Source organism: Alligator mississippiensis, chromosome 10 (genome assembly GCF_030867095.1).
Source record: "Alligator mississippiensis isolate rAllMis1 chromosome 10, rAllMis1, whole genome shotgun sequence".
NCBI classification, from domain to species: domain Eukaryota; kingdom Metazoa; phylum Chordata; order Crocodylia; family Alligatoridae; genus Alligator; species Alligator mississippiensis.
In genome coordinates this window covers 26235697-26249855 of record NC_081833.1, presented here as the reverse complement: position 1 = coordinate 26249855, position 14159 = coordinate 26235697, and positions in this window count along the sequence as shown.

Sequence of the window (14159 nt, the reverse complement as noted above, 5' to 3'; positions counted from 1 at the left end):
AGTGTACAGATACAACAGCAGTGTGCAGCTAGCAGGTGGCTCAAGCCAGGGGGCACTAGATCATGGCTCTCTGGCATGTAGCCAGCACGGGCTGTGTGTTCGCTTCCTCTTCCTGCTACTCCTGAGGTATCTGGAATTTGCAGTCCATACTCATAGCCACAGGACTCTACAGGGTTGCTTATCATTTCCTCTTCCTGCTTCTAGGTCCCTCTGGGATTTGTAGTCCACAGTCACATTGTGGACTACTAGCACTAAGTAAGCTGGGGAGGGCAGGGCAGCTCCGTACTTGGGGGAAGGGAAGTTTAACCGCTCTCCCTGGTCCCAGACCCTAGCCCTACATTGACTACACAGCCATCAGCCATAATTGTGGTGGAACCTTTAGCACCAAGACACGACCACATCCCCCTGCTAGAGCACAGCTGAGCGCCTGGGAACCTCCAGCACTGGAGCACAGCAGATGAAGATCAGGGCTTCTGCATTGCAATGCTCAGATACTGGTACCAGCTCCATTCTGTTCTGGAATGTTACCTTGGGTATAACATTGGCCTGCACTGCTCTGGCTAGCCCAGGGATTCTGCTTCTGGGGTTGGACTTTGGCAGTAGCCAGCTCACAATAATTAGCCACTAGAAGGAGGAACGTTGCTTGCAGCTTCTCCGTGAGCCTGGAATTCATTTGGAAAACATGAGATGTTTTGCTTCAGTCTCTGACTGGTCAGCAATAAAGGCCATCTGGTTTCCATTTGCTTTTCAGAGGTCTAAGTTGTTCTGTATGAAACTGATGGGGAAGAGAAACAATCTGATGTCTGATCCTTGACATCTCTGCTCCCATCTCCATCCCCTATCCTGGGGCTGCTGCTAACGGCGTTTGCACTTGGCATCACAGCTCTCAGCAACAAGCAGACAGCATTTGTATAGAGTCCTCCTGAGCACGTGTGTGAAGTCAGCGCTCATGCTCTTCTGCAACCAGCTCCAGGAGTCCCAACTCTCCAAATGATCATCAGTTTCTTGTGGTTGGGCTGGTTTTGAGCCAAGCTGTGAACAATTTTGACTTGGTCACACCCAGGTTTCAGCTGATGTTATGGAGATCCAGGACTTACTTGATGAGCTTGGTCACTAGCTCCTGATTCTTTTTCATGCCTCCTGGACCTACCCTGCACCACCAGTGCAAACAGCCCTTCTGTGCCCTGCCAGCTCCATGCATAGCACCATTCCTGCCCCCGGAGCTGGGAATGCTGAGTCATGAGACAAAGGCTGCCAACTCCATCAGCACCGGCAAGGAATGAAAGTCACATTGTGCCGGGCTAGTTGGCATAGCTTCCCCTGCTGTGGTTGCTGGGTATGGCAAGCTTCCCTCAGTCTGAACAGTGGGCTTTGTGCCTCTCCTGTGACTCTGCCAGTGAAGCAGTGATCTCACCTGGCATAGTGTCAACTGGGATAAGGGACCATCTCATCCAACAGAGTTATAGAAGACACACTAGGTTGGGTGGGCCAGTGCTGGATAAAGGAGAAGCTACATGTAAGAGCAGACTGCACAGCTCAGTGGTCCGAGCCCTTTCTGATCTGATCCCCCTTACAAACCAAGAGGAACTTTGATGGGCCAGATCCTCATTTGACACAAACAGAGATCTATTGATTACAGTGGAGCAATTCACATTTGAAGCAGCTGCAGTATTGCTTAGGAACTGCAGACTAGTTGGATCTTAATGGCAATATGGTATAGCTTTTGCTTGCAATTGCTTGATCAAAATTTGGGTAAGAGAAGAAGAGGCAAAGGAAATGAGCAAGCGGGAGAATGTTAGAGGCTGTGCACTTACACCTCTGTGAGTGCCTGGCAACCCCTAAAGCATCCGCTACTATTCCAGCAAACTCCCAAGCAGGCCAAACCTGACTCTGACAGAGGTATTACCCAGACATAGGCAGACAAGGTTCCTTGGGTGAATTTGATATCTTTTATTAGACCAACCCAGACATAGGCACTCAAGGCTAGACACTAAAGGGTCATAAACCAAGGGATCAGGATAGACAGGGTCAGGGAAGCAAGGGTGCTAACTAGAGGCAGGCAGATTAGGAGGCCAAGCTGTGAACCATAAGCCAAGGGGTAGTCAGGAATAGATGGCAGGGATCTAGACTGGAGTCCCTAGTCCAGAGTAAGCTGCTATATCTGTAAGGGACCAGGATGTGGGCAATTGCCAAGCTAAGCCTAAAGCCAGGAGCAGGCTGTCAAAGGATGGTCAGAAGACAGACCCTGGCTTGTAAATGTTTTGTTTGCATGAATGCAGAAGTGTAACACAGCCTTAAAATCAGCTAAAGTATCTCTGAAGGGAATCTTATGTGACTGGGCTGTCAAATATATAGCCCATGAGCCATATCCAGCCCGTGGACCTGCTCTAGCCAGCCCACTGCACTACTGGCAGGCCAGGAAATTTGAGGGCAGAGCTATCAGTGAGCATGGCTTTCCCTGGAATCTGGGGTCCTTGGGCCCTGGTAGACATAGCCATCAATGGCAAGCCAGAAGGCCTCTACTACAGCAAGCAGCTGCCTAGCCTGCAGCTGCTTGCCTCGCTGCTGCTGTAGTGGCCACTACCACCTCCAGGTTGAGGAGCCCTGTGTTTTAGAGCCAGCCCAAGGCCCGAGGCACAGCCAACTCTATACTATTTCCATTACCTCCAGCACAGGCACCACGCTGGAGTTATAGCTGCAGAAGAAGGTATATGACCAGAATCTCCCCCCCCCCCCCCACCTCAGCAATTTCTGGCTGTGGAAACAGCCTCTTCCAGCCATCTACAGTACAGAATTTGAATGCTCAGTGCAATGGGGCCTTGATCACAGCTCAAGGCTTCTCCACATGATGATCACAGTGCAAATAAACAGGGTGGATCAGATCCATAGTATCTCCTTTGCCATAACAAAGGCACATTTATGCAGCATTGCTGGCACCCCAGAGCTTCCTTCACTGCAGTGCTGGAAGTTTTGTGCATAAAACTGCAGCCAGTTCTAACTGGAACACAGCAGCTCTGAACAGCACAAAGAAATGGCACACTTGGTTAAAACTGGCTGTGGAAATAAGCCCCAGAACTAGCTGGAGCAGTTGGAAGGTGTAGAAGATATGAAGGAGGCAGAATATAATTGCCCATGTTGGGATTTAGCTAGGAGGTTAGGGGTTCACACCCTGACCTTGATGAAAACCATGGTGGGCTTCTTAATGAGCATCTCCAGGGAAGAATACTAGGCTAAACTCTCTGTTGCTGTGTATTGCTACAGCTCCCTTCATTTATACCAGCAGAGGTTGTGGCTCACAGTTGCATCTGATTCCTGCATTTGGAACATCACAGGAGTCTATTTACTTTTTTCATACAATCAAAGATATGCAGTACCTGCCCAATACACAGCATGTGGCCAGAGCGTGGAATAGATCATGTTTCTATTTGTGGAACAGGGAACTGAGAGCAATCAGGAACTGTGGATTGTACTAATGAGTGAAAAAAGGAATTGAGGGGAAAAAGCTCTCTGCAGCCAGAGAACTCTACTCCAACTCATGGAAAAATGTGGTTATGAGCTGTCCCTGGGAACCAGGGCTGGAAGCACTGCCAGGCCCTCAAAACAAAAAGTTCTTGGTGGCTTTGGCTAAAACAGGCCGGTTGTCTAACTCAGTTGTGCTCCTGAGCTTGGGTTAATTTCCCAGCCCCCAAGGGAAGGTGCTGCATGCCAGCTGGATGCAGCAGAACTAGCCCAGCCTGAGACAGGAGCAGCTGCAGTACCACACAAGAGCTGTTACTCCACTCCTTATGGCACCTCCTCCTGGTAAAGGATGAGACTGGAGTTGTGAAGAGCTCCTCCACAGCCAATGCTCCTGCTTCACTGCCCATCCCTTCTCAAGTGGCTGCCAGCTTCCTTGGCAGCCCTGCCTTGCTCCTTACAGTGCCCTTTATGTGTGCTGGAGCAGCCAGCTCAACGGCCCTGCTCTTACTGGTGCCTCCTCCTGGTAGTGCCTGGGACTATGGAACCAGTCCCTTGGATGGCATCTGCCAGTCTTACATGATTGTGATCTCCTCCAGTAATTCTGGAAGAGTTAGAGGTCTCTACAGCCATGAGACAGGGGCCATGCAGTGAATGGGACAGGAGGCAGGGCAGAGTCAGGTTTGCTGAGGGCTGCCTTCTCAGAACCCCCATGGTAAGCAGATTGACTTTTATTAGTAGATGTTTAGGATTGTGAATCTAAAAAAGATGACAAAGCTGGTAGGGAAATACAGGTTGCCTGAGCGAGGGACTAACAATAGAAGGATGGGGGTGAGGAGGGGAATGCAACTAGCTTACAGGAGGTACAATGTTGCTACACCACCAGACTCTCCAGAACAGCAAGTCACAGGAGCTTTTGTCAGTGACTAGTAAAATGGCATAAAGGATCAGCCCTTGGGAGCTCCCAGCAACAGCAACGAACAGACCTGGTCTTGCTCATCCAGCACACGGGCCACAAATGTTGGGTACCACTGATTTAATCTATCAGCAAAACTACAGTCAACCCTGACACAACCACAAGGCATAGCACCCTAACCTGCTACAGGTAAAACAGGGGGACAATGGCAGCCAACATCCTGCTTCTATGAAATGTAGTCAATATATACTCAAGAGATCCTGGGTAGAGGGTCACACTCCCCACTACAGATGAAGACAAACTGCCACATCATCTGAAACAATCTGACCATGGGGTAAAATTAATTCCTGACCTCAAATATGACAATTGGTCTGACCCTGAGTGGAGGGGCAAGACACTTTAGCCAGGAAATTGTGGGTTTAAGTCTCAGCAGGAGCAGTGGCACACCCCAGTCAAAATCTCCAGCCTGGGCTGCAGCCAACACCCAATGCTTCCAAGGAAGGCAACCCACTCACTCCCTCCATCAACACATGTAGCAAAAGGAAGGGAAAAAATCATTCTTGGCTCCATGTGGCAACCAGTGTAGCCCAGAAGCATGTGAAGCCCAGGACCCATTCTTGAACACCTCCAATGGAGAGTCCACAGCTTTCCTAAGTGGTCTACTCCATTGCCTCACTGGTCTAAGAGTGAAGAAGTTTTTTCTGGATATCCCCATTACTGGTGGGGAGTTGGCCATGACTCCTGGGTTAACATCTCTTCTATGGCAAAAATAAAGGCAGGACAACTTGCATAGCCAAAATCCCAGCTAGAAGCTGGCATCTGATGATGATGTAGACTAGAGCCAGAAAACCACATTTCCTTCAGATGCAAATCCACTGAGGTCAATGAAATTATGCCAAGAGATTCTATTCTACTGGTTCTTTAGGTACATTTCCAAGGTGAGTTTCTCCAGCAGGTTGGTCTGGGGACCTTGGATGGAAATACATGGACCCAAAGGGTTTGTCTGTACTATGTCAGCATGTCTTGTGGAGGGTGGGGCTGGACATGTCCCACTTGCCCAGATCTGTGGTTGTGCTCTAAAGCCAGAAGGCAGCCTTGGACTCATCCGAAGTGCCCATTTCACTTCTCAGTGGCCACGTCTACACGAGATGCTACTGTGCAGTAGTGTTGGGGAGCACTAACCATGACGTGACGCTACTGAGCAGCAGTAATGAGCTACTGCGCAGTAGCTTTTTGCTACTGTGCAGTAGCATCAGAAAAAAACCACATGGGGATGCTACTGCGCAGTAATGCCAGTTACTATAGTCATTTAGTACCTGGTTATACAAGTACTAAATGACTGTGCAGTCTGCCACTCAAGTAGATGCAGCCAGTGTTCAGCAGGTCTGAAAGTAGCTGACAGTGGCTGTGTTCAGAGTAGTTTTATGGGAGTATTTCCAGGTTTGGAGCAGGTTGGCTGGTGCAGGTGCATGGAGTGCCCTCAGCTCTGTATTCCACAAGACCCATCACTGACCCAGGATAGATGAGCCCAGTGAGACCTTCACAGTGCTGCAAGGGAGTTCATGGCTTTCAGCCATTGTGGCTGCTTCAGGATCAAGCAGCTAAATCCAAGGGGGAAGCAGAACAGAAGCAGCTCCTCTGGTGGTATTAATGTCAGAGATGATTGAGACTACTTAGTTAAAATAGCCCCAATATTAGAACCCTGCTTTCAGCTGCTGGTATCTTTGGCAAGCTCTAACCCCCTGGGCTGGAGTTTCCCAGGCAGGATGCTGCCATTTCCGAGAATAAAAACATATTGTTTTCCCCATGTCAAAAATATCTTTAGAACCTCTCCACTGAGAAACTCCCGTGCCTCCACTCATTGAAGCAGGGACTCATCATCTATCAGATGTCTGGGATGTTGTTTTGCCCCCACCAACATGTTTTGCCCCCACCCACAGTTGGCAAACTCTTTAAGAGCCTCACTTTGCACATGCTTAGTAAAGGCTTTTTAGCATTCAACTGTTAAATTCTGCAAGGACTCCATGTACACTGAGCAGGCTCCATCCCCTCCCAGCTCCTGGAGCTGACTGGGCTAAGCATGGAGTCTCCTCATAAAATGACTGAGCTCCCTGCTCTGAGCATGACTTCTCCTTTCATTGCTCTTCCAGCAATGAGAAAGTTGAGAGAAACAGGAGTAGCCAAGCACTCACTCCCCTCTCAAGCCTGGAACCTACAAGATTCCTGACCATTCCCATCAAAATGTCAAAACGCTAGATGCAGCTTCCTGCACCAGAATCAGCCCTTCAAAGCACAGAGCTGCTGCTCAGCTCCATGTCTACCTGTCTGCAGCTGGGATTCTCACCTACAAGAACTTGCCAGTGGCAAACTCTGCTTTATTTAAGAAAGCAAACAGACAAGCAAGCACTGCCAGAGTCCCAGATGCCCAACTCTCCTCCCATCAGACACACACAATGGCAGAGAGATAAACACACAAAACCCCAATGTCAACACTGTGGAGAGGGCAGCAGGCTTCTGCTAGCCAAGTCTCTCCTGCTTCCTGGATGGGGGAAGGGATCTGGGGCCTTGTGGGAATGGGTGCCTATTTCCCGATGAGCTGGATGAACTACTGGTACCGGGTCTTTATGCTGCATATTCCTCCCCCACACCTCCAAGCACCCAAGTCACCTGCGCTTGCTCTCAACACCAATCTGTGTCCTCAGTACCAATAGGGAGGGGCAGTTTTGAGGCCTGGGGGACAGGGTGGGGAAAGCTGCAGAGGGGATGGCGATACAGCACAGCTGCATGCCTCTTGATCTTCTGTCACCCTGGGATGGGTCAAACCTTCATGGGCTACTTCCGCTTCTTCACAGGTATCCAGCCCAGGGCCAGAGATCTCTGGGCCCTGTTCTAGCCCATCCCACCTCTGTTTGTGATGTGGTCTTAGCAGCCACCAAACTGACTAGGTCCCATCACTCCTACAGCTGTAATCAGAGGCAAGGTGCTCTGAATAACTGGGTGCATCAACACAGGCCCTCCACTAGTCTTGGTGGTGCCCCCCCAAAATAAGCTCCACTTCTACTCTGGTTGGAGGGATGATCTGGGGATGACTTGAAGTCGGGGGGTGGGGAGTGGTCCCTGGAGTATCTTCACCCCTCAGCTCTGGGTTTGTAGAATGGAGAGTGTGTGGGCAGTCTCAAGAGTCACACAAAGCCAGTCTAGACATGCAGTGTAACCAGCCTTCAAGAGGTGCCAAAAGCAAAGAGCAGGATGGTTCTGCATGAAGTAGCAGGTACTAGCTGTGCCTTTAATATAGAAATCAAAGGTTAGTTCTATTTGCATGATCTAAATGGCTGCCTGTCCTCCCCAGGGGCACTTTAAGTGGCTGTTCTACCTGCCCCCAATAGCAGAGACAGATAGGACAGATAAGAGCTCCAGCCTGCCTGGCTTCCCACCTCCAAAGGGTTTAAGAGGCCAGCCACTCATGCAGCAAAATCAGCTGCTTTGGCACATTTGCATCTGAGGCTGAGGACAGCAGTGGTGTACGTGCCAGGGAAGTGTCTAAATGTAGTGCCTGAATGGAGATGGCTAACAAGGTTGATGGTCAGGGTACGCTGGGATGCTGGGCATGGTGTTCAGTGATTGCTCAGCACTTCAGGTGTTTCCAAGAGCTCTGCTTGATTCTGAGTCTCATTCCAACTAGTTGTGCAGTATTGCAGAGCTCCCCAGCACTTCTCCCCAACTATCTGCCTGAGAGCTAAGCTCTTTATATAACGTTCTCTTTTAAGCCAAAATTTAGAAGCCCACAGACAAGGTTCAGATTGCCTTTCAAATACCCTTTGCTGTCACTAGGACCAGCAGGGCTGCCCTGGCATAGCAGCACTGCAGCTATTAGGAGGCAGCACGTCCATTTGTTCTGGTTGATCCATGTCCTGGGGCTTTGTCATCTCAACCTGCTGAAGTTGTGCCTGCCTGAGACCCTTTCAAGCAATTTGGCTTGTTTCCCATCTTTCTGGGATTTGGAGAAGGTGTCACCTCATCCCTTGGAGTATGTCCCTGTATGGGGTGACAACCACACCCAACAATGAGCCAACTTTTTGTGACACCACAGAGGTTTGTGATGTTTGTTTTCTGTCCCAGAAATGCAGTATCACTTTCATGAAGCGGAGGCAGCTCTCATGACACCAGATGCCATATTTTTGGGTTTTTTTGGCTTTACCTGTCTTTTTAGACTTCTGTGAATCTTTTGTAACTCTCACACCAATTTCTAACTGAACAGACATGCTTGTTCTCAGTTTCCTTTTGAATAAAATGTCAGCAGATAATAGTCCATGCTTCACTGGCCCTGTTCTGTGATGTAACAGTGATAAATATGGATCAGAGTGCAACTCTGCTGCCTTGTTCAGCAGGTACTTCATTATTTTGACACTATTTTGTACCAAGAAGTTGGGCTGGTGGTATTGGGGATCAGCAGTTATATACCTAATCCATGCTTCACTGCAAACTCTTAAACTCATGCCCACTAAACTGTGATCCACTGTCACATTTACTAGGTTAAGTATATCCTGTCTAGAAAAAAATGCATTTGACATGCACGATCACCTATGCAGATGTAGTTTCATCTAGCAAAGCTACCTTAGAGCAGTGAGGAGAAAAGTTTAGGACAAGTACAGAATTCTTTCTAGTCAACATAAAAAAAATGTATTCCTACTTTTTAGCGAAATTTTTCCTGTGCCACAGGCATTGTCTTGGCTTGTATTTCTGAGCTATGCTACCTGCCTCAATATCACTGTTCAGTTTCTGTCCATTTCCTTAGATGTTTCCACCCCCAACTAACAATATATATATATTTAACATAATTTTACGCTTAGAAATCATGCTGCCTTTAAACAAAATCTTATCTAAGACTGAGAGCTTCTTTTGATAATAGAAGCTGTGAATATGCCATTCCAGACACTTTGTGCTAATTGGTTTAATGATTCTCTGCAGTCTCATCCTCAGCAGTAGCGCTGGCACTTACAGTCTACATTTTCTTTGAGGCCAGAGGTGCTACTTTTTCAGATTAATCTGATCATAATTGACCTGATCATAGCTGTGGAATTCACTCCAGTCTGCTATACAGAACACTTTCTCATGTCTTTTTTTAGGTCTGGTACAATGTGGCATTCAGTAATCACTGGATGCTTGAGGTTCTTCAAGAGCTCTGTTTTAACTTATATCTAGTCCATTTAGTTGTACAGAATAACAAGGGTTTCGTATCACCCAGCCCAGAATTTCTGTCTAGGAAGCTCAGCCCTTAAAGTCACACTCCCCAGTATCAGTGATGCTTTGATAAAGCATACCCCGATTAGAAACGGAGATGAGACTCCTCAACTCATTACACCCAAGTCCTTGAATGCATCAAATTGGAACAACCATGATGGGAGTAAGGGACTTCTGTTTCCACCCCCATGTCCATGCCAGAACTATCTCAATGAAAGGCAGATGGCACAGGAAATGGACACCTAAAAACAGAATTGCTGGACAAGGCTTTCCCTGGGTTGTATGTAGACTGCCTGGAATGTGCTCAGAAGTCCAGGCATTGGGCTGCCTCTATCCTTAGCTTTCGCCCCACTCTACCTGCTGGGGATATGCCTACATCCCTCTTCCCTCCTGAATAGCTCATTAATGGTCCTTTTTCCTTGTTCTCTTGGGTCTGTCCATCGCCTGGTTCCAGCTGCCCTCTAGTGGATAACATCGCTGCTGCAGCTTGGTTCCAGCTCTGTAGACCTCTGCTTGGGTGACTCACCCTGGAGAGTCTTCCCCTTACCCCTGACATCCACTGATCTGCTAAAAGGAGGGAAGTTCTGTCAAGTAATAGCTGGTTTCTTCTGGTGCTTGCCACTAATGATGCTGCCTCTTCCAGCTGTGCCAACACAACCCAGTCATGGCCTAAAGATACCATTGCTTTTCCTGTTGTCATCCATTGCTTTTCCTGTTGTCACCCAGTCATGGCCCATTGCTTTTCCTGTTGAACACTCATGGAGCACAGGCCAGGTCCCGGAGGACTGGAAAAGGGCCAATGTAGTCCCCATTTTCAAGAAGGGGAGGAAGGAGGACCCAGGCAACTATAGGCCAGTCAGTCTCACCTTCATCCTTGGCAAAGTCTTTGAAAAAATTATCAAGGCTCACATTTGCGAGAGCCCAGCAGGAAAAATTATGCTGAGGGGAAACCAGCACAGGTTCGTAGCAGGTAGCTCATGCCTGACTAATCTAGTCTCTTTTTATCACCAGGTTACAAAACACCTGGACAGAGGAGTAGGGGTTGATATCGTTTACTTACACTTCAGGAAGACCTTCGATACGGTATCCCACCCCATACTGGTAAACAAGTTAAGAGGCTGTGACTTGGATGACTATACAGTCCGGTGGGTGGCGAATTGGCTAGAGGGTCACACCCAGAGAGTCGTAGTGGATGGGTCAGTATCGACCTGGAAGGGTGTGGGCAGTGGGGTCCCGCAGGGCTCGGTCCTTGGACCGATACTCTTCAATGTCTTCATCAGCGACTGGGACGAGGGAGTGAAGTGTACTCTGTCCAAGTTTGCGGATGACACAAAACTGTAGGGAGAAGTGGACACACCGGAGGGCAGGGAACAACTACAAGCAGACCTGGACAGGTTGGACATATGGGCAGAAAACAACAGAATGCAATTCAACAAGGAGAAGTGCAAAGTGTTGCACCTAGGGAGGAAAAATGTCCAGCATACCTACTGCCTAGGAAATGACCTGCTTGGTGGCACGGAAGCGGAAAGGGATCTTGGAGTCCTAGCGGACTCCAAGATGAACATGAGTCGTCAGTGTGACAAAGTCATCAGAAAAGCTAATGGCACTTTATCGTGCATCAGCAGATGCATGACGAACAGAACCAAGGTGATAATTCCACTCTATCGGGCGCTGGCCAGACCGCAGTTGGAATACTGCGTGCAATTTTGGGCACCGCACTTCAAGAGGGATGTGGATAACCTGGAGAGAGTCCAGAGAAGGGCCACTCATATGGTTAAGGGCTTGTAGGCCAAGCCCTATGAGGAGAGACTAGGGCACCTGGACCTCTTCAGCCTCCGCAAGAGAAGATTGAGAGGCGACCTTGTGGCTGCCTATAAGTTCATCATGGGGGCACAGAAGGGAATTGGTGAGGTTTTATTCACCAAGGCGCCCCTGGGGGTTACAAGAAATAATGGCCGTAAGCTAGCAGAGAGCAGATTTAGACTGGACATTAGGAAGAACTTCTTCACAGTTAGAGTGGCCAAAGTCTGGAATGGGCTCCCAAGGGAGGTGGTCCTCTCCCCTACCCTGGGGGTCTTCAAGAGGAGGTTAGATAGGCATCTAGCTGGGGTCATCTAAACTCAGCACTCTTTCCTGCCTATGCAGGGGGTTGGACTCAATGATCTTTTGAGGTCCCTTCCAACCCTAACATCTATGAATCTATGAATCCATACACAGCTGTGTTAGTAAACTGCAGCCCCCTTTGTTCTTTTAGCCCTGGGATGGATCTAGCCCATGGTTGAGAACCACTACTATAGACAATTTCCCCATGCAAGAGAAAGTTGGTGTTTGAGGGCAGGAAGAAGATGGCAGCCGGGGTGGGTATCTGGATAGTGCAGATTAGGAAGCAGCGTGGAGTATAAGTCAAGTCAACTCTTCCAAGAGTCTGAGACCCTTCCCTCCCCACCACCAAGCAGGGGTCAGCAATGTCTCTTGTAACCTGGTCTTGGAGCCCCTTTGCATGTGCAGGGTACAGGCTTTCTTTCTTCCCTGCTGCTGGCCTGTGGAGGGCCTATCTAGAGCCGCCAACATCTTGGAAAATTCCCTGCATGTGTGTCTACTGGTGTGTGTGAACTCTATTCCGACTGCTTAGGTTTCATCTACAGTGCTGTGTGTAGCTCTGGGCTCCAAATTTTAAGAAGGATGTGGAGAAGTCAAAGTGAATCCAGAGATGAATGATAAAAATGATAAAGGGCTTGGAAGCCAAGATGTATGAGGAAAGGTTGGGAGAACTAGTCATGTTTAGCTTGGAGAAAAGACAATTATGGAGGGACATGACAGCAGTCTTTCAAGTATCATCATAAAGAAGAAGAGAACAGCTGTTCTTCCCTGCCATTAAGAGCAAGACATAAAACATGACTGGAAGCAGGACATTATTAAATCTCAAGAAAAGCTTCCTTACTGTTAGAACAGCGAGGCAGTGGACTAGACTGCCAAGGGAAGCTGTGGAATCTCCTTCCCTGGAAGTTTTCAAGAGCAGGCTGGATAAGCACTAAACAGGGAGGATTCAGCATTCCTGAATTTGGGCAGGGAGTTAGACCGGATGACCCTTGAGCTCCCTTTCAACCCTATGAGTCCACATGGGTGAGTGTCCCCAGCCCACCCAGATTCATAGCCTGCAGTGATTTAGGCCCCTGGCAGAGCTCCCAAACCACAAAGATTTCATTCCTTGTTTCCATGTCCCACCCTATACGCAGCCCTGAGGTTAGTTATGCACCCCACAGCTGTTAGACCCCCTTCCTTCCAGCCTACAGGGTCAGAGCTTGCCAGGCAGCAATGCCACCCCTGTGGAATTCACTCCAGATGTGCACAAGCCTCAAGACACTTCAGGCTGGAGCCCCTCAGGCCTACAAGATGGAATCTACACCATGCCCAGGTGCTTCACAGAGACATGAGCCAGCAGGAGGCATCAGACTATAACCAGCTTACCATACCCCTGCTGGGAGATGGAAAGGATGTGAGATCTTCCTTTCTTACACAGGTAGCAAAGACAAATAGGGGATGTTACAAACTCTCCAGGCCAGGCCTGCAGGAAGAGGAGGGTATGGAGGTCAGAGCAAGAGGACAAGCCTAAGAAGCTACAAGAAGACTCTAGGGGCCAAATTCACTACTAAGGTGACTGTGATGTCAGTGATGTCAGGAGGATTTGATGGCACGATGCCAGCCTCCCAAGATCCAGCCCAAAGGATGCGCTGCAAGGGCACTTTCTTTCTTCCTTTTTATACATCCCAAGGAGCCACATGACCTTCATTAGAGAAGAAATGAAAACTGTCTTTAACATTGGGTTCTTTCCCTTTTCCTTTGCTCTCTCTGGATAGATAAAAACAGGGTCTTGTTCATCTGTTTTGTGAGCTGGGTTTTTGTTTCTGCTTGTTTTCCAGATCCATGCTGTGGGGCACACTCACCAGGTCTCCTGGCTTTGCTGGAGGAGCAGTGGGAGGTGGAAAGGCTGTCTAGCATGAGCTCCTGACCCCTCCATTGAAAGGGTCATTGTGCCAAGTCCTTTACTTAGGACATTCACTAGGCCTTTGGATTAAATAGGGACCATCCCAAATCTATCTTGAAGTCTCTATCCTCTCAATAGCTCCACTTTCATAGTGTTCAAGGCCAGAAAGGGCCAAGAGAACTCACCTCCTGCATGTCACTAACCAGTAAGTCTCATCCAAAGTCCTACATCAATTCCAGACAGTTACAGTAAAGCATCTTGGGAGATTAACCTGTGTGACACAGGCAGAAAATGACAGACTGACATGTCATCACTATTCAAGCCCCCTGCAATGCCAGGAAACTGAGATATACCCCAGCGATCTAGAAAGGTGCCATGCCCCATGCTGCAGACTCAGGATTCTCCCTTCTCCTTAAATATCACTTCACAGGATTGGTGCATCCCCCCATTGTCCCATATTCAGCTGTGACCAATCTCTGTTGCATCTGAAGAAGCAAACCAAGCCATCAAACACACAAAAAAATATAACATACATTCAGGGCATTAGGAAAAAAATCCTTC